General features: G+C 38.8%; 1 pseudogene across 1 annotated transcript; it reads left to right on the top strand.

Moving 5' to 3' along the window:
- The first annotated feature begins 15,760 nt into the window (after nucleotides 1-15,760).
- Nucleotides 15,761-16,691, top strand: LOC309975890 (olfactory receptor 4D1-like; annotated as a pseudogene). The gene has a single exon. The product of its transcript is annotated as an olfactory receptor 4D1-like (transcript).
- The last annotated feature ends 6,709 nt before the right edge of the window (nucleotides 16,692-23,400 follow it).

The following is a 23,400-nucleotide window of genomic DNA, read 5'->3' as shown; positions in this document are numbered from 1 at the left end:
CTAGCTCTGTCCCCCTCCCCCCTCCCCCAGTTCGGTCTGTACTTTCTATTTTCTTTGTCTCTGTTGTTCCATCTGGATCGGCTTTGATCCCACTCCCAACAGTTTCTCTTCCATGTGGGATGTGTGCTGGAAGGAGGCTCTGGCTTGTCGGTTCTGACGGTTTCTGTGACTGAGACCATTCCATCCCTTGGCTTGTGACTCTAGGCTTTTGCATTCACTATCCACTGATCTCAGTTTCAGCTGCTGTTTTCGAATTGGTCTGCCATACTTTCCAGAGAATACCTCTTGGCTATTTTTCATTTTCATTCTTTTCAGGTCCATTAGGTACCTCATTGCTTTCCTCTGCTTCCTCCTTCACAGATGCTGATACTGTGCGTGGAGTTTCTTCATTCACTTATTGGAGTCCATGGGATACCTCGTTATCTAGTTTTACTGTAAATGTTGTCCGTGGATGTTTACTTTGCTATCTAATGCTCTGCGGTTTTTTTTTTTTCTAACTCTTTTATTTTAGAGATTTTGGAATAGAAGTTGAGAAAACTTAAGTGACATTCCAAAGAACATACAGTTGATTTGTAGTCGAGCTGACAGTAGTGCACATGCCCTCTGAATCCTGGTCCAGTGTTGTTTTTGTTTTGTTTTGCTTTTTTGTTAATTGAAATTAATGTAGATTGACATGCAGTTGCTGTAAAAAATAATAAAGAGAAATCTCTTTTACATTTTGTACAATTTCCTCCAATGGTAATCTTTTGTAAAATTATAGTGTAAGATCACCCCCATGATATTGCTGCTCTGCTGTTTTAGTATGGGGATTCTGGGAAAATTAAAAACAGTGCCGCTGCCACCACTGCTTCTTCCTCAAAATCATCCCACAGAAATGTGATGCAGATGGATCAACAATGAAACAAATCCTAATAAAGTTATAGAAGTTCAAAGGTAATGACAGACTTTTATGATACGTAGGAGAAGGAATCAAACCATCTGTAAGGAAAAAAGTCAGACTGGCTTAGGCTTTTCCAGAACAATACTTAATTTTATAGACAATGAGGCAATGTCTGTGTGGTCCTAAGGAAAAGAGAGTCTGATGCTACACTCATATCCAGATACACCATCATTCAAATTTAAAGGAAACAGATGTTTTTATTTTATTGATTGATTGATGGATTTCAGGTATTTTCTTTTTTAAAATTATTTATTTATTGAGGTATAGTTGATGTACAATGTCATATAAGTTTCAGGTGTACAACATAGTGATGTTATAGACCACAAAGAAGTGGAAATAGAAGTGGAAGAGAATAATAGGAAGTAATCTTAGCATACTAGTTTCTTTTTCATTGTTTAAAGCTGATAAATCAAGTAATGGACATATGAGTTTAATTTACATTTGATAAAGAATGAATAGTAACACTACACTAAGAAAGATAGTATACACAACTAAAATTGAGAAATAAAACAGAAGGGGGGAAGGGACCTGGGAGAGGGGGATATATCAATTTCCTTATATTTTAATATGAATAGTCAATAGATATTGTCTAAAGTTGGTAAAATTTTATATGTGTGTGTATTTATTTGTATATAAATAGATAACAAATAAAAAGAAAACATATATCATAAAAATAAAATATAAAAGAGTCATTAAAAATAGAGAATTTATCATTAAATAAAATGATATAACCAAATATGGAGGAGTGGCCAAGATGGCAGATTAGGAAGACCCTGAGCTCACCTCCTCCCATGGGCACACCAAAACTACAACTATTTACAGAGCAACTACTGATGAGAAAGACTGGAAGACTAGCAGAAAAGATCTGCAACTAAAGATATAAAGAAGGAGCCACAATGAGATGGACAGGAGGGGCGGAGATGCAGTATTGTCAAGACTCATACCCCTGGGTGGGTGAGGATAGTTACAATTGTAGAAATTCTCCCCAAGGAGTGAGGGGCCCAAGCCCCACACTGGGATCCCCAGCCCAGGGGTCCTGCACTGGAAAGACAAACCCCCAGAGCTGGAATCGCCTAGACCCCAGCCCTCACCCCCCACAAGCTGGCAAGCACCAGCTCCAGGACCACTACAGCCCCACGGCCTGTATGTCAGGACCCAGCCCACGCACCATCAGGCCAGCACCAGCCCTGGGACCCTCTGGGCCCTGACTCTTCCCACCAGTAGGCCAACATACCAGTTCCAGAATCCCCAGTGTCCTGCAGCTAGAGACCTCAGGACTCAGCACCACCCACCACTGAGCCTGCTAGTCCTGGGACCCCCTGGGCCTTGAATCCCCCACCAGTGGGCTAACACTAGCCCTGGGACCCCACCCAACTAGCCCTGCCCACCAGCAGTCTGACACCAGCTCTGAGAAACTTTGGACCCCTCAGCCAGCCACCCTGGGATCCAGCCCCACTCACCAGCAGGCTGACACCAGCTTTGGGACATCCTGGACCCTGCAGCCAGACATGTCAGGAACTGGCCCCACTCACCAGGTTGACACTAAATCTGGTACCCCTGGCCCTGCAACCACCCACCATGGACTTTGACTCTGCCCACCAGTCGGCCAGCTGTAGCCCAGGGACCCCACCACCACCACCACCAAGGCTCCACAACCAGCTCCTCTGTGATCCAGTCCCACCCATCAGGGGCTGGCAGCCTCCACACAAAGCATGGCCTGGCAACCAACTGGATGGGGGTCAACCATGCCTACTAGACCACCCACAATAGTCAGCCCACCATAACAGAAGGACCCACATAGCACACAGAGCATATAGTTCTGGTGATCAGAGAGGAATGAGCTGCTGAGACACGTAGGACTTCTCCTGCAAAAGCCCACCTCTCCAAGACTGGGAAATTTAACAAACTTAACAAGTACATAGAAATAAAAACAATGAATAGGGCAAAATGAGGCAACAGAGGAATATGTTTCAAACAAAAGAACAAGATAAAACCCCAGAAGAACTAAGGGAAGTAGAGATAACCAGTCTACCTGATGAAGAGTTCAAGGTAATGATCATAAACATGCTCAAAGAACTCAGGAGAAGAAAGAATAGTGAGAGGTCTAACTAAGAGTTAGAAAATATAAAGAAGAACCTAATAGAGATGAAGAATACAATAGCTGATATAAAAAGTACACCAGAAGGAATAAACAGTAGATTAGATGATACATAATAATGGATCAGCAAGCTGGAAGACAGAGTACTGGAAATCACTGAAGCTGAACAGCAAAAAGAAAAAAAGAATGAAAAGAAATTAGGACAGTTTAAGAGACCTCTGGCACAACATCAAACATACTAACATTTGCATTGTAGGGGTTCCAGAGGGAGACGAAAGGGGCAGAGAACATATTTGAAGACATAATAACTGAAAACTTCCCTTCCATAATAGTTGAAACCTCCCCTAGGACATCTAGGTCCAGGAAGCACAGAGAGTCCCAAACAGGATCAACCCCAAAAGGGCCACACTAAGACACATTGTAATTAAAATGGCAAAAATTAAACATAAAGAGAGAATATTAAAAGCAGCAACAAGTTATATACAAGGGAACTCTCATAAGGCTATCAGCTGCCTTTTCAGCAGAAACTTTGCAGGCCAGAAGTGGGTGGCCCAATATATTTAAAGTGATAAAAGGGGGGGAAAATCTATGACCAAGAATACTCTAACCAGTAAGACTTTCATTCAGATTTGATGGAGTTATCAAAAGTTTTACAGACAAGTAAAAGCTAAAAGAGCTCAGCACCACTGCCAGCTTAATAAGAAATGTAAAGTTCAACATCCATTTGTTATTGAAAATTCTCAACACAGTGAGTATAGAGGGAACATACCTTGACACAATAAAGACCATATATGACAAGCCCACAGCTAACATCATTCTCAACAGTGAAAAGCTGAAAGCATTTTCTCTAAGATCAAGAACAAGACAAGGATGCCCACTTTCACCACTTTTATTCAACATAGTAGTGGAAGTCCTAGCCATAGCTATCAGACAAGAAAGAGAAATAAAAGGAATCCAAACTGGATAAGAAAAAGTAAACCTGTCACTGTTTGCAGATGACATGATACTATATGCAGAATATCCTAAACATACCATTAAAAACTAGAATTCATCAATGAATTCAGTAATGTTACAGAATACAAAATTAATATACAGAAATCTGTTGCATTTCTATACAATAACAAAAACTATCAATAGAGAAATTAAGAAAACAATCCCACTTATAATTGCATCAAAAAGAATAAAATACCCAGGAATGAATCTAACCAAAGAGGTAAAAGACTTGAACTCAGAAAACTATGAGACATTGGTGAAAGAAATTGAAGACAACACAAACAAGTGGAAAGATATACCATGCTCACGGATTGGAAAACTTACTATTGTTAAAGCAACCCTACTACCCAAGGCAATCCACAGATTCAGCGCAAGCCCTATCAAAATACCAATGGCATTTTTCACAGAACTAGAACAAACAAATCTAAAATTTGTATGGAAACACAAAAGACCCCAAATAGCCAAAACAATCTTGAGAAAGAAGAACAAAGCTGGAGGTATCACGCTCCCTGATTTCAAACTATATTACAAAGCTATAATAATCAAAATAGTATGTTACTGGCTCAAAAACAGACAGATCAATGGAACAGAATAGACAGCCCAGATTTAAACCCACACTTATATGGTCAATCAGTCTACAATGAAGGAGGCAAGAATATATCTTGGGGAAATTACAGCCTCTTCAATAAACGGGGTTGGGAAAACAGTACAGCTATGCACAAAAGAATCAAACTGGACTACTCTCCCATTCCATGAACAAAAATAAACTACAAATGGATTAAAGACTTAAATATAAGACATGAAACCATAAAACTCCTCAAATAAAACATAGGCAGTATGCTATTTAAAGTGTTGAAAGAAAAAAACTTATCAACCAAGAATTTTATTTCTCAAAAATGAAGAAATAATTAAGACATTATCAGGTCAACAAAGCTGAGGGAGTTCATTGCTCAAAGACCTGCCCTACAAGAAATGCTAAATGGAGCTGAAACAAAAGGTCACCAGGTAACTTAAAGCCATATGAAGAAATATAAACCACTGGAAAAGGTAACTACATAGGTAAATATAAAATTAGTATCATTATATTTTGGTGTGTAAATTCTCTTTTTGTTTCCTATATGGTTTAGAAGACACATACATAAAGTAATAATTATGAATCCATGTTAACAGGCACACATGCATAAAGAAGTAATTTGTGGGACTTCCCTGGTGGCCCAGTGGTTAAGAATCCGCCTTCCAATGCAGGGGACATGGGTTCAATCCCTGGTCAGGAAACTAAGATCCCACATGCTGCAGGACAACTAAGCCCACGTGCCACAACTACACAGCCCGCACACTCTGGAGCCTGTGCATCACAACTAGAGAGCCTGTACTCGGTAACTACTGAGCCCATGCGCTCTGGAGCCCATGAAACACAACAAGAGAGAAGCCCGTACACTGCAACAAAAGATCCCACATGCTGCAGTGAAGATCCCATGTGCCACAGCTAAGACCCGATGCAGCCAAATTAATTAATTAATTAAAAATAAAATCCAACCAGAATAGAAGACTACTGTTAAAAAAAAAAGTAATTTGTGAAAATAACAACATAAAGGTGGGGAGGAAGGAGTGGGATAGGAGCAGTCTTAATGTATGCTATTCAACTAGATTCAAACTTGATTGCTATAAATTTAGGATGTTAACTGTAATCCTCAAGGTAACCATTAAGAAAAAACTTAAAGTATATACAGAAAAGGAAATAAAGAGGGAATAAAAATGGTACACTTGAAAAAAAATCAAACATAAAAGATGGAAGTATTGGAGGAAGTGAGGAACAGAATGTAAGACATGTAGAAAACAAAAGCACAAGGGCAGAAATAAGTATTTCATTATCAGTAATCACTTTAAATATAAAAGGATTGTACTCACCAATGAAAAGAGATTGGAAATTTTTTGAAAATTGGGCGGCTAGTGATCGTTGGTCCTGGCGCCCCTAAAAAAAAAAAAAGAGATTGGAAGAATGGAAAAACAATATGATCAAACTATATGCTGTGCATTAGTCTGTTTGGGCTGCTATAACAAAATACCATAAACTGGGCAGCCTAATAGCAACAAATATTTATTTGTCACAGTTCTCAAGGCTGGGAAGTCTAAGATCAAGATGCTGGCATATTAGGTGTCTGGTCCTACTTCCCGGTTTGTAGACAGCAACTTTTCACTGTGTCCTTACATGGAGGAAGGGGTGAGAGAGCTCCCTTGAACTTTTTTCATAGGGGCAGAGCCCTCATGACTTACTCACCTCCAAAGGGCTCACATCCTAATACCATCACATTAGGGGTTAGGTTTCAACATATGAATGGGGGAACACAAATATTCAGACCATAGCATGCTGCTTACAATAGGCTCACTTTAGAACCAAAGACAAAAATAGATTGAAAGTGAAAGGATGGGAAAATGTATTCCATACAAATAGTAACCAAAAGAGAGCTATTTACTATTCCATGCAAATAGTATCCAATAAGGAAATAAGGGGCTAATAATATTATAAACCAACTAGACTTAAAACACATACAGAGCACCCAAGAATGGCAAAGTATACATTTTTTCTCTAGTGCACATGGAGAATTTCTTTGGATAGAGTATATGTTAGGCCACAAAACAATTACCAATAAATTTAAAAAGCTTGATCTTCTCTGACTACAATGGAATGAAGCTAGAAATCTATAACAAAAGGAAAACTGGAAAATTTGAAAATATGTGGAAACTAAACCATACATTCTTAAACAACAAATGAATCAAAGAGGAAATCACTTGGGAAATTAGAAAATACTTTGAGATAAGTGAAAGCAAAAGCATAACAACCAAAACTTATGGGGTGCATTGAAAGCAGTACTTATAGGGAAGTTTATTGCTCTAAATGTCTACATTAAAAAAGAAGAAAGGTCTCAAATCAACAATCCAACTTTACCCTGTAAGGAACTACAAAAAGAAGAAAAACTAAGTCCAAAGCCAGCAGAAAAAAGGAAATAATATAGATTAGAGCAGAAATAAATGAAATAGAGAGTAGAAAAACAATAGAAAGAATCAACAAAACCAAAAATTGATTCTTTGAAAAATGAACAGGGACTTAATGGTGGTACAGTCGTTAAGAATCTGCCTGCTAATGCAGGGGACACAGGCTCAAGCCCTGTTCTGGGAAGATCCCACATGCTGTGGAGCAACTAAGCCTGTGTGCCACAACTACTGAGCCTGCGCTCTAGAGCCTGCGAGGCACAACTACTGAAGCCTGCACACCTAGAGTCTGTGCTCCACAGCAAAGACAAGCCATCGCAATGGAAGCCCGTGCACCACAACGAAGAGTAGCCCCAGCTCGCTGCAACTTGAGAAATCCCGCTTGCAGCAACAAAGACCCAACACAGACAAAAATAAATAAATAAACTTATAAAAAAATATATTTAGAATGTTTTCAAGATAATAGAGATTTAAAGCTTCAGCAGACTGAGGAATTTGTACACATTCAACATAGTACCTTCTTTAAAAAACAAAGAAAAGAAAAATGAGCAAAATTTACAAGGCTTTAACAAAACTGACTAAGAAAAAAGAAGACACAAATGAACAAAATCAGAAATGAAAGTGGGAAGGTTACTACAACCATATAGAAATGAAAAGGGTTATAATGGAATAATACAAGCAATTACATACCAACAAATTAGATAATCTAGATTAAATGGACAAATTCCTAGAAAAACACAAATTACCAAAGAAATTACTCAAGAAGTAATAGAAAATCTCAACAGACCTATAGCAAGTAAAAATTGTACTTAGAAGCCTCCCAACAAAGAAAAGTCGAGGACCAAATGGCTTCGCTGGTGAGTTCTGTCATTTAAAGGAGAAGTAATGCCAGTACTGCTCAAATGTTCCCAAGAAATAGAAGCAAAGGGAACACTTTCTAACACATTCTACAAGGTCAACATTACCCTGATACCGAAGTCAAACAAAGATACCACAAGGAAAGAAAACTATAGACCAATATTCCTTATAAATATAGATGCAAAAATCAATAAAATACTAGCAAACCAAATCCAAAGGCACATTAAAAGGATTATACACCATGACCAAGTAGGATTTATCCCATAAATGCAAATATGATTCAACATAAGAAAAAAATCATCAATGTAATACAACATATTAATAAAACAAAGGTACAACTCACATAATCATCTCAATAGATGCAGAAGGAGCATTTGAAAAAATTCAACAGTTTCATGATAAATACACTCAGCAAATTAGGAATACAAGGGGGAAATTTATGAAAAACCCACAGCTAGCGTCATACTCAGTGGTGAAAAACTGAAAATGTTCCCCCACTAAGATCAAGAAAAAGAAGACCACTTTCCCCACTGCTATTCAAAATTATATTGGAAGTTCTGGCCGTAGCATTTAGGTAAGAAAAAAAAATAACAGGCATCTACATCAGACAGGAAGAAGTAAAAGAAGTAGTATTTCTATCTTCAGATGACATGATTGTATATATACAGAAAATCCCATAGAATCCACAAAAAACTATTAGAGCTAATGAACAAATTTGGCAAAGCAGGGTCCAAGATCAACATACAAACGTAGGTTGTGCTTCTATAAACTGGTAAACAATCAAAAAAAGAAGTTAAGAAAACAATTCAATTTACAATAGCATCCAAAAGAATAAAATACCTAGGAAAAAGTTAACCAAAAAGATGAAAGACTTATGTACTGAAAACTACAAAACATTGCTGAAAGAAATTAATGAAGACCTGGGCTTCCCTGGCGGCTCAGTGGTTAAGGATCCACCGGCCAATGCAGGGGACATGGGTTTGAGCCCTGGTCCAGGAAGATCTCACATGCCGCAAAGCAACTAAGCCCATGCGCCACAACTACTGAGCCTGTGCTCTAGAGCCTGTGAGCCACAACTACTGAGCCCGTGTGCCACAACTACTGAAGCCCATGTACCTAGAGCCCGTGCTCTGAAACAAAGATAAGCCACCACAATGAGAAGCCCACACACCACAACGAAGACTAGCCCTCGCTCACTGCAACTAGAGAAAGCCCACGTTCATCAACGAAGACCCAAAGCAGCCAAAAATAAAATAAATAAATTTTTTTTAAAAAGAAATTAATGAAGACCTAAATAAATGAAAGGACATCCTGTGTTCATAGATTGGAAGGTTTTAATGTTGTTAAGATGGCAATACTCCCCAAAGTGATCTATAGATTCAGTACCATCCCTGTCAAAATTTCAAATATCTTTTTTCAGAAATGGAATAGCCAATCCTCAAATTCATATGCAATTACAAGGGGTCCCAAAGAGCCAAAACAACTTTGAAAAGGAAAAACAAAGTTGGAGGACTCACACTTCCTAATTTCAAAACTTACTGTAAAGCTACAGTTAATCGAAACAGTGTTGTGTCAGAATAAGGATAAACTTATAGACCAGTGGAATAGCATTGAGTGTCCAGAAGTTAACCAAAGGCATCTATGGTCAATTGATTTGTTTTATAATGGTGCCAAGACCATTCAATGGAGAAAGAATAGCCTCTTCAAAAAATGGGACAACTGGATAACCACATGCAAAACGATAAAGTTGGGCCCCTACTTCACTCTCTATATAAAAATGAATTCCACGTGAATCAACTACCTAAATATAAGAGCTAAAAAACTATATAACTCTTAGAAGAAGTAAATCTCCCTGACCTCAAATTTGGCAACAGAGTTTTAAAATTTGACACCAAAAGCATGAGCAAAAAATGAAAAAATAAATATATTAGACTTCATAAAAATAAAAAACTTTTGTGCATCAAAGCACTTATCAAGAATGTGAAGAGACAACCTACAGAGTGGGAGAAAATATCTGTAAATCACACATCTTATAAGAGTTTAATATCCAGAATTTGAAAAGAACTCAAAAACAAAAAGACATCTCAATTTAAAAATGGACAAAGGACTTGAATAGACTTTTCTCCCAAGAAGATATACAAATGGCCAACAATGAAAAGATGTTCAATACCACTGATCATTAAGGAAATGCAAATCAAAACCACAATGAGACACCATTTTACTCCCACAAATGTGGCTAAAGTAAAAAGACAGATTATAAGTGTTGACAATGATATGGAGAAATCATCACTGCTCATACAGTACCGGTGGGAATATAAAATGGTGCAGCCACTGGAAAACAAACTGGCAGTTCTTTAAAAGGTTAAACATAGAGTTACCATGAGCCAATACTTCTACTCCTGGGTATATACCCAAGATAAGTGAAAACATATGTCCGTACAAAAACTTGTGTACAGATGTTATAGCAGCATTATTCATAATAGCCAAAAAGGAGAAACAACCCAAATGTCCAAGAACTGATTACTGGATAAACAAAAGTGGTATCCATGCAATAGAATATTATTTGGTCATAAAAAGGAATGAAGTACATGCTACAAGATGGATGAAACTTGAAAACATTATGCTAAGTGAAAGAAGCAAGACATAAAAGACAACATATCATATGGTTCCATTTATATGAAATGTCCAGAGTAGGTAAATCCGTAGGAACAAAAAGTAGATTAGTGGTTTTGCCCAGGACCAAGGAGAGAACAGAATGGGTAGTGACTGCTAAAGCGTACGAAGTTTCTTTTTGGAGTGATGAAAATATTTTGGAGTCAATGGTGATGGTTACACAAGTTTGTGAATATACTAAAACCCACTGAACTGTGCATTTTAAAATGATGAATTTTATGGTATGTGAATTCTATCTTGAGAGTAAACTTAGTTGATTTATATTGAGAAATTCACTCTGGCTGAAAGGACAGCAGATCAGAGGCTGGGGTGAGAGATACCTAAACAGTTGTACATGTGAAAAATGCTTCAGAGTTTACTCTCTAGAGGGTGTGACCTGGACCAGGTCCTAGGACCTAGCTCACTTTTTCACTGACTGGTGGTAGGAGAGGGTGGAGCACTGCCCGTGGTGCTGACCTCAGGGAATTTGGCTCTTGTAAAACTCCCTGGGCATTTATTTCCTTTAAGCACTCTTATCCTTCTTCATCTTGGTCCTATGATCAGAGCCCCTGAAGTATTTTGTCCCAAGACAGTTTCTCAATGATAATGTACATCTGATGTAATAGTTCACATACTTTTTAATAACTCCCGTTGCTCTCGCCCTCAGCAGCCTGAGCCCAGCTATATTTCATGAATGAAGCTTGAGTTTTGTCCCCCGAGGAATGTCCCTCCGCTTAAGACCAATCCTATATGTGTTCCTGGTCTGAGAGAGGCCAAGAGAAAAATGGAGCTGCAGGAGAAGGCTGGCCTGGATGATGGGAAGCTCTAAGTCCCCTTGGCCTCTTTGGGCTGGAGGTTGGTGATGGCTCCGGGGTCCTTCCCATGGACCAATCAGCCTTGAGAAGGTTCTTGCCAAAGCCCATTGTAACACAAGCATGGGGTGGAGGGAAGCTATGGGGAAGTCTTTGGGCAGAATGCTGGGGAATGGGATTTGAGGAACAGTTGATTTTATGTGGAGCTAAGACTTTTGTCTGTACTGGTGTATGTGTTGGGTGGAATTTAGGACAGAGTGGGAGGGAGAGCAGTATATAGATGTGAACGGTTTCTCCTTCACCTCCCACACATGTACTACAGCTTCTTCCCACACCTAAGAGAAAACAAACCAGGGCTTTCTCTCTCCCTTCCCGCCCTCTAATGTTTCCCTTTTAATCCTCTTTTCTCCCTCTTCCTCCTGCTTGCTGCCTCTCCCACTCACTTCAGGTTTTTATTCCTTCTCTGTTGCTATTCCTCCATGTTTTCCTTCCTCTTAAATCTTGTGTTTAATAAAAACTCTTAATGTTTCCAAGATGACCACAGAGTAGATTCACCCCCATTTTTGGAACCACTTATATCTCCTCCCCTCCTCTGTCTTTGTCCTGTGTAAACTAATTTCCTGAGAGCAAGTCAGATGGGAGACAGGACTGAGTAATAACAGAAAAGGGTCTGGAATCCTTGCCTTACCCCACACATGTCCATGCCCCTCCTTCATGTTTCTTTATTTTCTTTCCCATCTAGAATCCCTCTAAATCTATTCTCTAGACATGTAGGTGAAACAATCATTTCCAAAGATTATTTATGAGTCTGTAGAAAGAATTCTGGCCATGCTAAGATGATGCTTCTAGGATTGTAAACCTGGTGTTGCTGGATGCCTGGATGCCTAGGATGCCTGGATGCCTGGATGCCTGGATGCCTAGGATGCCTAGGATGCCTGGATGCCCTTCCAGGTCCCTTAAACTGAACCCCTCTGTTCAGTGGCTACTCTCTCTCCTCACCTCACACAGAGGTCTGCCCATCTCTCCACCCACTATCAAGCAATCAAGCATTCTTTTTTTTTTTTTTTTTTTCCCTGTACGCGGGCCTCTCACTGCCGCGGCCTCTCATGTTGCGGAGCACAGGCTCCGGACGCGCAGGCTCAGCGGCCATGGCTCACGGGCCCAGCCGCTCCGCGGCATGTGGGATCCTCCCGGTCCGGGGCACGAACCCGTGTCCCCTACATCGGCAGGCAGACTCTCAACCACTGCGCCACCAGGGAAGCCCTATTTAACCCTTTTAAGTCTCAGTTTACTTATCTGTAAAGTGGGGATAATTAATAGTACTTACTATACTTTATAAGCATGAGAATAATATATGAGAATTAAACAGGATAATGCTTAGCATAGTGCCTAGCACATAATAAACGCACAGTAAATGTTAACAATCATTACTTCTACTGCTACAATGAATGTTTACTACTTATACTACTATTAAGTGGCAGGTGGGTCTGGAAAGAAAGGTAGGAGCCAGTTTGTGTGGAAGCCCCTGAAAATCCATCTGAAAACCCTGAATATTTTCCTGTAGACAATGAAGAACCATGGAAATTTTTTGAAAAAACTTTGAAGGAGAGGGAAAATATCTTTTAGGAAGTTGACTTATGTATAACGTTGCACAGGGTGCATCTCTGACTGATAAAAGCATATAAAAGCGTGTAATTGTCAATGTAATAGGGGTAAAGAAAAAAAATAGAGATAATCAAGCTATGCCGTTGGCATTTTAGGAATCAATGATCAGGTGCGAGAGTTGAGAATGAAGGGTTAGGTGTCAGGGGCTTTCTCAGAGAGGCCAAACCATGCTATTGAAGCTGCTGCCTACCCAGTCTGACCTTGACACCATGTGGAGGAGTGAAGACACAAAGCCAGACTAAAGCGTATTACCCTTTGTAGGGGTTGCTCTTACAACGCCCCCGAAGTGCTGTTCCGCTCTTGTCTGTCTCAGGGCTTCCTGCCCTACTGTGCTAGGATAAACCCATTTTAACCCTGTTTCATCACATCATTTCCCTCCAAAAGTCTGTGGGGGTCTCAATGGCCCATGGGGATGCATTTCCAATGGTACTATTCAGGGAGTAGATGCAGCCTGAATAAACAATAAAGGGCATCTTCCCGCAACATCATTTTTACACAAATATTTGAGGATAAATGTGAGTTTTAGATGAGATAAATGTGGTAATATTTTGAGTACTGTAATAGCTCACAGATAATTTTAGAAAGAATTGTTTTATATTTGTCTACAGCAGTTGATAGAAATCTTTTTACATATATTCATTCAGTTCCCTTGTAAAAAGAACTTCAGTGCATTTGCTGCTGCCCTTCCCATACTTCAGGTGGGAATCTTTCTATGTTCTATTATCTTTGCAGGGTGGGGCCTCAGGGCAAAATTTCCTGAACAATTACAGAAAACAATTCTGGAAAAGTGTAATCTGAGGGAATGGATTTTAACACCAAAGAACTCAGTTTAAGTGGATGTCTTCTAGAACTTTCACTTACTGAACTAAAGAAGCATGTTTCTTTCTTGTCATATATATTTTCCATATCAATGACCAAACTTTAATGAAATAACACTTACGCTTCACCAGCATTATTTCTAGGTCAATTCAGTGATGATTCAACAAAATGAACAGCTCATTTAAAAGGATGCATAGTATTACTATAGAGGAAAGAAGTACGTAATATTGAAGAACATTCACTTTTTAATCACATGAATACAAACCTTACCACGTGTGAGTTTGGTAATGCCCACTATGTCCCTACTCTCTCTGATAGAAATCTCTCAAATATAAAGTGTGAAGAGTCCCTACTTCCCTGTGTCATTATAAAGACAAAATAAGATCACATCTGCAAAGCCCTTGACAAAATTGGACATGTTATGAAAACTCAATAAATGGAAACTCTTAATTATTGTAGACTCTTCTATTTCTTCTATTGTTATATTTTAGATTATTTCCTATTTTTTCTAGAAATAACAGTGAACTATACATCTATTTTCATAAGTGTTTGTTTACATTTTATAGTATATTTACAGGCTCAAGTTCCTGAAGTCACAATACATATTTTTAAAACTCAGACATAGGTTAATAAGTTGCATTCCAGGTAAAGTATATTAATTTATACTTTTGCCACCAGGGTGTGAGAAGGCCTATCTCAATAATCCTTTACAAGTGGATTTTTTAAAGCTGATTTGAATTTGAATTTAAATTTCTTTGATTACTAGAGAATATGCGTCATTTATTTTTAATGTATCAGTCAATGATACTTCACCTTTTGTTTTTGTCCTTTTTCTCATAGAGTGTTATTTACAAATATATATTTTTAAATGTTCTTGACAATTGTGATTTCCAGTTTGTATTTATTAATTGAATATCATTTACCGGTTACATGGGGGTTTTCTTGTCTTTTCGGATGTCTGAGGTCTTCCGTCAGTGTTCAATAGCTGTTCTGTGTGAATCGTTCCACTGTAGATGTATTTTCAATGTTTTTGTGGGAGAAGGTGAACTCCACATCCTACTCCTCTGCCATATTGATCCCCCTCCCTCCCCTATCCTGTATTTTCTTTAACACCTTGGTCTTACAAAGTTTTACAAGCCACAATACTTAAATTTTAAGCCTCCCAAAGATTGTCTAGAGATATGTGTTTAATAGAAAATTCACATAAGTTTTAAAATATAAAACATGAGAGTTCAAGGAGATTTTGCATTTGTCCTGGGCTGCTTTGAGTTACCCCTGCAGATGGCCCCATGGCAACAAATGCCATTCAAGAAGTATTTATGTGGAAACGTTTCAGAAGCTCTAATCATCCCAGCTTCACTACAGCCAAAATCATCTGCTTGTTTTTCTTCACATTTGCCTCTGAATTTGTACATGACAATTTCTTCTAATACACATCTCTCTTTCTTCAGCAATGAACCATAGGCAGCCCCTCAAATGTTCACTGAAAAGAAGTCTCTATTTGTTTATCTAAAATCATTAACCTCTATATCCTCTCAAGATTGATGCACCTAGGTTGATGATGTTTGTGGTCATAGGTACTTGGTGACATGTGTATTCATCCATTGATTTGTTCATCTATATCTGTAGAGCCTGTGGTTCACAGGCACAGCAAGTGTGAGTCAGACATGAAACCCATGGACAAGGACAGCATGGTACAAAGGGAAAAAGACCCATAAACGCCATACGATGTAGGGTATGGTTAGGGAGATAAGTCTGTGAAAGACTTGAAAATGTATTTATCTCCATGGAAGGCTCTTCTAAGCTCCATTTGGGAATGGTACTCAACCAAGACTTTGATTAACTCAATCCTGACTCTCCAAAGGAGAACGAGTAAATTTTTATGGTTTTTGTTTTGCATATTTTCTCTTCTAGGCATGTGGGGAAGATCCCATGGAACGACAGAACATCACACAGGTGTCAGAGTTTGTCCTCTTGGGGTTCTCACAGACCAAGGAGTTCCAGAAATTCCTGTTTGTGGTATTCCTATTTGTCTATGTCACCACCGTTGTGGGAACCCTCCTTATCATGGTCACAGTGACTTTTGACTCTCGGCTCCACACACCCATGTATTTTCTGCTCTGAAATCAGTCTGTCATAGACATCTGCTCTTCTACAGTCACTTCCCCAGAGATGCTGGTGGACTTCTTACATGAGACCAAGATCATCTCCTACCAGGGCTGCATGGCCCAGATCTTCTTCCACTTTCTGGGGGGTGGGACTGTCTTCTTCCTCACAGTATTGGCCTATGACCACTACATAGCCATCTCCCGGCCCCTCCACTATGTCTCCATCATGAACACTCAAATGTGTGTAGGGCTGGTGGTGACCGCTTGGGTAGGGGGCTTTCTCCACTCCATTGTCCAGCTGGTTCTGATGCTCCCATTGCCTTTTTGTGGCCCCAACATCCTGGATAACTTCTACTGTGACGTTCCACAAGTGCTAAGACTTGCCTGCACGGACACCTCCCTCCTGGAGGTCCGTATGATCTCCAACAGTGGGATGTTGGTCCTCATCTGGTTCCTTTCCTTCTCCTCTCTTACACTGTCATCCTGATGATGCTGAGGTCCACTCAGGGCAGGCGAGAAGGAAGGCAGCTTCCACCTGCACCACCCACATCATCGTCATGTCTATGGTCTTCATTCCCTGTATCTATATCTATGCCTGGCCCTTCACCTCCTTCCCCATGGACAAGGCTGTGCCCATCAGCCAAACTGTCATGATCCCCATGCTCAACCCCATCATCTAAACCCTGAGGAACCAGGAGATGCAGGCGGCCATGAAGAGATTAGGCAAGCACCTAGTGATTTTCAGCAGGAAGTGAACTTAAAATAGGTTGACTTTAAATGACAAATCTTCTCTCTGAACTTTTGTTTTCCCATGTGAGAAGTGGAGGAAAGTCTTTATGGAGTGTAGCCGTTGAGATTAAACTAATATTTCTATGGACCTACTCCTGTGGCAGGTATTGTGTTAGGCACTTTCGCACTTTTATCTCATTCTCACAAAACTGACAATGGATATGTTCTTTTATATTAAACAGTTTTACAAATGAGAAAACTCAGAGAGAAGTGACCTGCTCAATGATGAACAGCAAGGGAGGGGCAGAGCTTGGCCATGAGATTGTTCCTCTGACTCCAAGTTTCGAGGCAGGAGATATGGGTGGGGTTTGAAACTCAGGGTCTCCCACAATCACAAGGGGAAACTTAGAGAGTTCCTCATCTATGGATGAATATCTGTGATGAATGCTCAACACTTTCATCTTTTTTTTTATAGCCTCCATTAGGACTTTATTAATAGATTTTTGTCTTTACAATACTAGGTAAAGACCAAGGAGTTCCAGAAATTCCTGTTTGTGGTATTCCTACAGCCAAACATAATATCCATTTCCATAAAATACTCAGTTAAAAAGACACACAACTTCTTTATATAAAACCTGTTTAAGTGTTCCAACTTTAATAATCCTATCAACTCTTACATTTTAATGTTCTCTCAATTGAATTGCAGCCTAACACTTTCATCTCAACTTTGGAACAATCACATTCTTTTCTGCTCCCTGCCTCTCTGCCTCCTTCACAGCGGTATTTGGGAAGTGTTCTCACTTTTAACATTTTTCTAAATATTTCCCATAAAAGTATTTTCCCTTTGGATTTATTCCTTTTCTAGAAAAATTCCTTGGATAATCTGAAAAGTATTCTACTTTCCCAACCTAATCTTTACATCATTTGGATGATATGGCTGAGAAGAAGATGCTAATAGTATGGTTGGGGAACCAAGGTCAGAGGGCAGGGCCATGTCTATTAGTGGTCCAGATTTGAGGCATGGGTTCAGTCCAAAGCTGTCACCTCATGGGTTTTTGCCTTTCTCTTTGACTTTCTTCCCTGGGATGAGGGCTTCTTGAGGGCAAAGGTGTGTTTTATTCATCTTTATATCCTCCCAGCACCTTGAACAGTATTTTATACAGAGAGGCATTTCTGCTTTTTCTTGCACCCTATTCTTTCCCTGTCAAGTTCAGATCTACTTTTTATTTCTCTCTCTGTAACTTATATTTCTTTACTCCATCTTTTATTTTCAAATTGGAAATTATCATGAATATTCAGATTTTTTTGCTGTACATTTTAATACAGTATAATAATTATTACAAGCAAAAGATTATGTGTACAATGCATGTAAGCTATAAAACACTATATTGTATGGACACTCATGTGCACACTACTCAGTTCAAGGACCAGATGGCACCAATAGCTTATACCTGCCTGTAGGTACTCTCCATCACATCACTGCTCCCCGGATGAAACTATATTGTTGAATTTTGTGTTTATCATTTCATTGCTTATAAAAATAATTTCATCACATTTTTACATAATCAGTGTATTGTTTTGTTTTGCTTTTTTTGAACTTGATAAACATATCAGACTGTACTTAATATTCTGAGGGTGTTTTTCACTCAACATTATGTTTCTAAACACCCATATTGCTCTGTTTGACTGTGGTTCATTCATTTGCGCTGCTATATTATATTCCATTGTGAGAATAAGTTATTGGGGTTGCTCCCAGTTTTTGCTCTAGCAAACAGTGCTCTTTTGAATATTTTTTCTGTTTGTCTCCAGTTGTTATATTGAGGAGCTATGGCTCATTACCTTGAAGTGGAATTGCTGAGTCATGAGATCTTCAAAGACTTACCTTTACAAAATCGTGCCAAATTGTTTTCCAAAGTTGTAACACATTACATGTTCATCAGCAGAGTTGAAGTGTTCCTATTGATTCACATCCTCCTAACAGTTGATATTGTCAGACGTCTTCATTTTTGCCAGTGTATGGGTAAACAATGATATTTCACTGTAGTCAATTTGCATTCCTCTAACATTTCTTTCCATATTTTTTACTGCATTCAGGTTTCCCATGAATGCCTTTTGTTCACTTTTCTACTGACTTTTTCTAGTTAATGTAGAAATTCTTATATAATTTGCTGATCTATTGTCAGCTATATTTATTACAATATCTTCTCCTAGTTTGTGGTTTGTCTTCTTTATTTTTGGTGTTAGTGTTCATGTAGTCAGGTATATCAATCTTTTATTTTGGTATGACCTCTTATTGAGATCTAATTTTTAAAAATTGCTTCTTATCCAGAGGACAAAAAGATATTCTGCTACATATAATAGTTCTTTTTTTAAATATAAAGTTTGTTTATTTATTTATTTTTATTTGGGCTGCGTTGGGTCTTCGTTGCTGTGTGTGGGCTTTCTCTGGTTGTGGCGAGCGGGGGCTACTCTTCGTTGCGGTTCACGGGCTTCTCAGTTCAGTGGCTTCTCTTATTGCAGAGCACGGGCTCTAGGCACGCGGGCTTCAGTAGTTGTGGCATGTGGGCTCAGTAGTTGTGGCACGCGGGCTCTAGAGCGCGGGCTCAGTAGTTGTGGCGCACGGGCTTAGTTGCTCCGCGGCACGTGGGATCTTCCTGGGCCAGGGCTCGAACCCGTGTCCCCTGCGTTGGTAGGCGGATTCTTAACCACTGCGCCACCAGGGAAGCCACATATAATAGTTCTTCTATTTTAACTTTTTTAAAAATTTAACTTTAAACACCTTTTTAACTTTTTGAAAAATCTCAAACTTACACTAAAGTTGCAAGTATACTATAAAGGACTTTTTTTTCCCCTGACGGTTTGAGGAAACCGGGTAAGTTGCCAACCTGATGCCCACCTTAATATTTGTGTGTATTTTCTACAAAGACATTCCCTCCAATACTGCCATACAGTCACTAAAATTGATACACATCAATACATTGTTAGAATCAAATCTTTAGCCTCTACTCAAGTTTTGCCATATGTCCCAAGAAAGTCTCATAGAAAGACAATCTGCTTCAAAAACATGTGTTGTGGGTCTTCCCTGGTGGTCCAGTGGTTAAGACTTCGCCTTCCAATGCAGGGGGTGCCAGTTCGATCCCTGGATGGGGAGCTAAGATCCCACATGCCTCGTGGCTGAAAAAGAAAAAAAACACCCAAACATAAAACAGAAGCAATATTGTAACAAATTCAATAATGATCCACATCAAAAAAATCTTAAACAAACAAAAAGACCATGTGTTGCATTTAGTCGTCATGTGTCTTTAGGCTCTTTTGATCTGGAAGAGTTTCTCCTTGATTTTGATTATCTTGGAACTTTAAAAAATTATTGGCCAATTATTTTGTAGAATGTCCTTCAGTTTGGATTTGTCAGATGTTTCATGATGATTAGACTCAGGTGATGCATCTTTGTCAGTTTGCCAGGAATATCGCAGAAGTCATGCTGTGTTCTTATTACAACCTATGAGGGATGAGTGATTTTGCTTTGTCTCTTTACTAGTGTCCCATCACTCTTTTTTTTTGTTGTCCCATCACTTTGATTACTTGACTAAGAAGTGTTCATTAGGCTTCTCACCTAAGTTATTCATTTTCCCTTGGAAATTAGTAAATATTTTGTGGAAAGGTACTTTGAGACTATGTCAATATCTGGTTTCTTATCAAACTTCCAATTTATTTATTATCTGTGTGAACTTGTATTTTCCTTTTTTTATTCATTAAGTTATAATCCATTATTATCATTATTTACTTTGATGCTCAATTTACCCCAGATTTGGCCAGTCATAGTCTCTTCAGGCTGGCTTCTATGTTCTTTTTTTTTTTTTAATATTTATTTGGCTGCATCATTGTGGCACGTGGGCTCTAGAGCACGCAGGCTTAGCTGCGGCATGCATATGGGATCTTAGTTCCCTGACCAGGGATTGAACCTGTATCCCCTACGAAGGCGGATTCCTAACCACTGGACCACCAGGGAAGTCCCATATGTTCTTTCTATTCTTTGAGCACTTCCTTTCTTACTGGCCCAATGAAACGCCCCATGCTTATCTTGTATTTTCTGTGCTCCAGCTCTGGAATCAACTATTTCAGTAAACAGTCCTGCTTCCTTTGAGTGGAGAATGGTATTTAGAAGGCAAATTTGGGTACTGGGTGTGCTCATTGTTTCATATATATATACATATATATATATACATATATATATATATATGTGTGTGTATATATATATATATATATACATTTCTCCTTTCCCAATCCAGCATCACAGAACTTAGAACTTATTCTGTTTTTCCCTTTCCACACTTATAACTATTTTCTCTGCTGAGGAACCTGGCTCTCATAATCCTTTACATAAATATATGAAATTCACTTCACATAAAATTAACTTTTTCAAGTGTACAATTTAGTGGCATTTAGTATTTTCACAGTGTTGTGCAGCCATCACCTCTGTCTTGTTCCAAAACCTTTCATGCCCCCGAAAGGATTTCCCATACCCACTAAGCAGTCATTCCCCATTCTCTCCCCTCTCCTCAGCTCCTGGAAACCGCTAGTCCGCTTTATGGACTTACCTATATTACCTATATGGACTTACCTATATGGACTTACCTCTATATTTCATAAAGTAGAATGATAAAATATTTGTGTCTGGCTTCTTGCACTTAGCACAATGTCAATAAGGTTAGTTTACACTGTAGTATGTATTAGTACTTCATTCTTTTTTGGCCATGACGCATGGCTTGAGGGATCTTAGTTCCCCCATCAAGGATTGAATCTGCGCCCTCAGCAGTGAAAGCATGGAGTCCCAACAACTGGACCGCAAGGGAATTCCCTGTACTCCATTCTTTTTTATGGCTGAATACTATTCCATTGTCTGGATACAGCACATTTTGTTTACCCATTCATCTGACGAATGACATTTTAGTTGTTCACATCTTTTGCCTATTGTGTGTAGTGCTGCTGTTAGCCTTTGTAAGTATTTGTTTGAGTACCTGTTTTCAGGACTTTCAAGTATATACCTAGGAGTAGAATTGCTAGGTCATGGTTAATTCTATATGTAACTTGTTGAAGAACAGCCAAAGTGTTTTCCACAGCAGCAGTACCCTTTTTTGTTCCCACTAGCAATTATGAGGCTTCTAAATTCCTCACATCTTCTCTAACACTTGTAATTTTCTATTGTTATTATTATTATTACCATCCTATCATGTATGAAGTGGTATCTCATTGTGATTTTGATTTTCATTTCCCTAATTACTAATGATGTTGAGCATCTTTTCATGTTGAGCATTTTTTCTTGTTGGACATTTGTATATCTTCTTTGCAGAAATGTATATTCAAATCCATTGCCTATTTTTTTAAAATTGGGTTGTCTTTTTTGTTGTCAAGTTGTAGAAGTTCATTACATATTCTGGATAATAGGTCCTTGTCAAATTTTGATTTGCAATTACTTTCTCCCATTCTTTGGAAGAAATCTTTTCACTTTTTTCATAAGGGTCTTTGATGCACACATTTTTAAATTAGGATGAAGTCCAATTTATCATTATTTCTTTTGTTGCTTGTGTTCTCGTTATCATACCTGAGTATGCCTTGCGAAATCCAAGTTCATAAAGATTTGCCTCTATGTTTGCTTCTAAGATTTTTATAGTTTTGTCTCTTACATTTAGGACTTTGATCCATTTTGAGTTAATTTTTTGTAGATGGTATGAGGTAGTGGTCCAACTTTATTCTTTTGCTTGTGGATATCCAGTTGTCCCAGCACAATTAATGAAGAGACAATTCTTTCCCCATTGAATAATCTTGGCACTCTTGGTGAAAATCAATTGACCATAAAAATATGGTTTATTTCTGGACTCTCAATTCTATTCTCAATTCTATTCTGTGTAGGGATGGGCCCTTGGAGTTCCCTACTCTGCCATTTTCTCTGACATCACTCTATCCTTAATTTTTTAACTTGCTTCATTCATCCCCCTGTATACAACCATCTCCCATAGCAGTTCTGTCCATGTTTCCACTCTCTCTCCTGATGCTTTCCTCACTCCAGTTGGGCTTTGGTATCATACAGCAGACCAGCCCCCTGCTCAGACACTTTCCTTACCCTACTCATGCTCCAACACCCCCATCAGAATATCCCCCATGTGGAAACCCTCCTCACCCTGCTTGGGCTCTGACACCTGACATCAGGGTGCACCTCTACATAGACACCCTTCTCATCCATTTGGAGTTTTGCTCCCCACACTGAGTCATCCCACTATGGGAATATTCTTCTCACTGTGCTTTAATGTTCACAACTGGTGGCTCCCAAAAGGGATATCCAGGCTCTGACAACCCATGCTGGGCCCCATCCTGTGGAAACTCTATTCAAACTATGTTTTTATTCTACACTAGGAGGATTTTCTCAACTCTACCTTCCAATCTCTCTATTAAAGTTTTCATTTCTGCCATATTTTAATATCCAAGAACGCTTTTTTGTTCTATGATTTTTAATACCACCTTGTTCTTATTTATGGATCCTATGTCTTCTTGTTTCTCTGAAAGGATGTTAATTATATAAACTTTTCTTCTATTTCCTATGTCATTTCTGTTTGCGTCTCATTTATTTTTCTATTTATTTTTTTTCCCTTTTGTATTAGTGGTCTTCCTGTTGATCCTTGGCTATCTACATTTAAGAGTAAGGGAATAAAATATGAATTCATACCTCTATGTATTAAA

Source organism: Leucopleurus acutus (assembly GCF_964270905.1).
Source record: "Leucopleurus acutus genome assembly, chromosome: 19".
NCBI classification, from domain to species: Eukaryota; Metazoa; Chordata; class Mammalia; order Artiodactyla; family Delphinidae; genus Leucopleurus; species Leucopleurus acutus.
The sequence above is the reverse complement of the archived record's forward strand: the minus strand, read 5'-3'. Positions and strand labels throughout refer to the sequence as shown.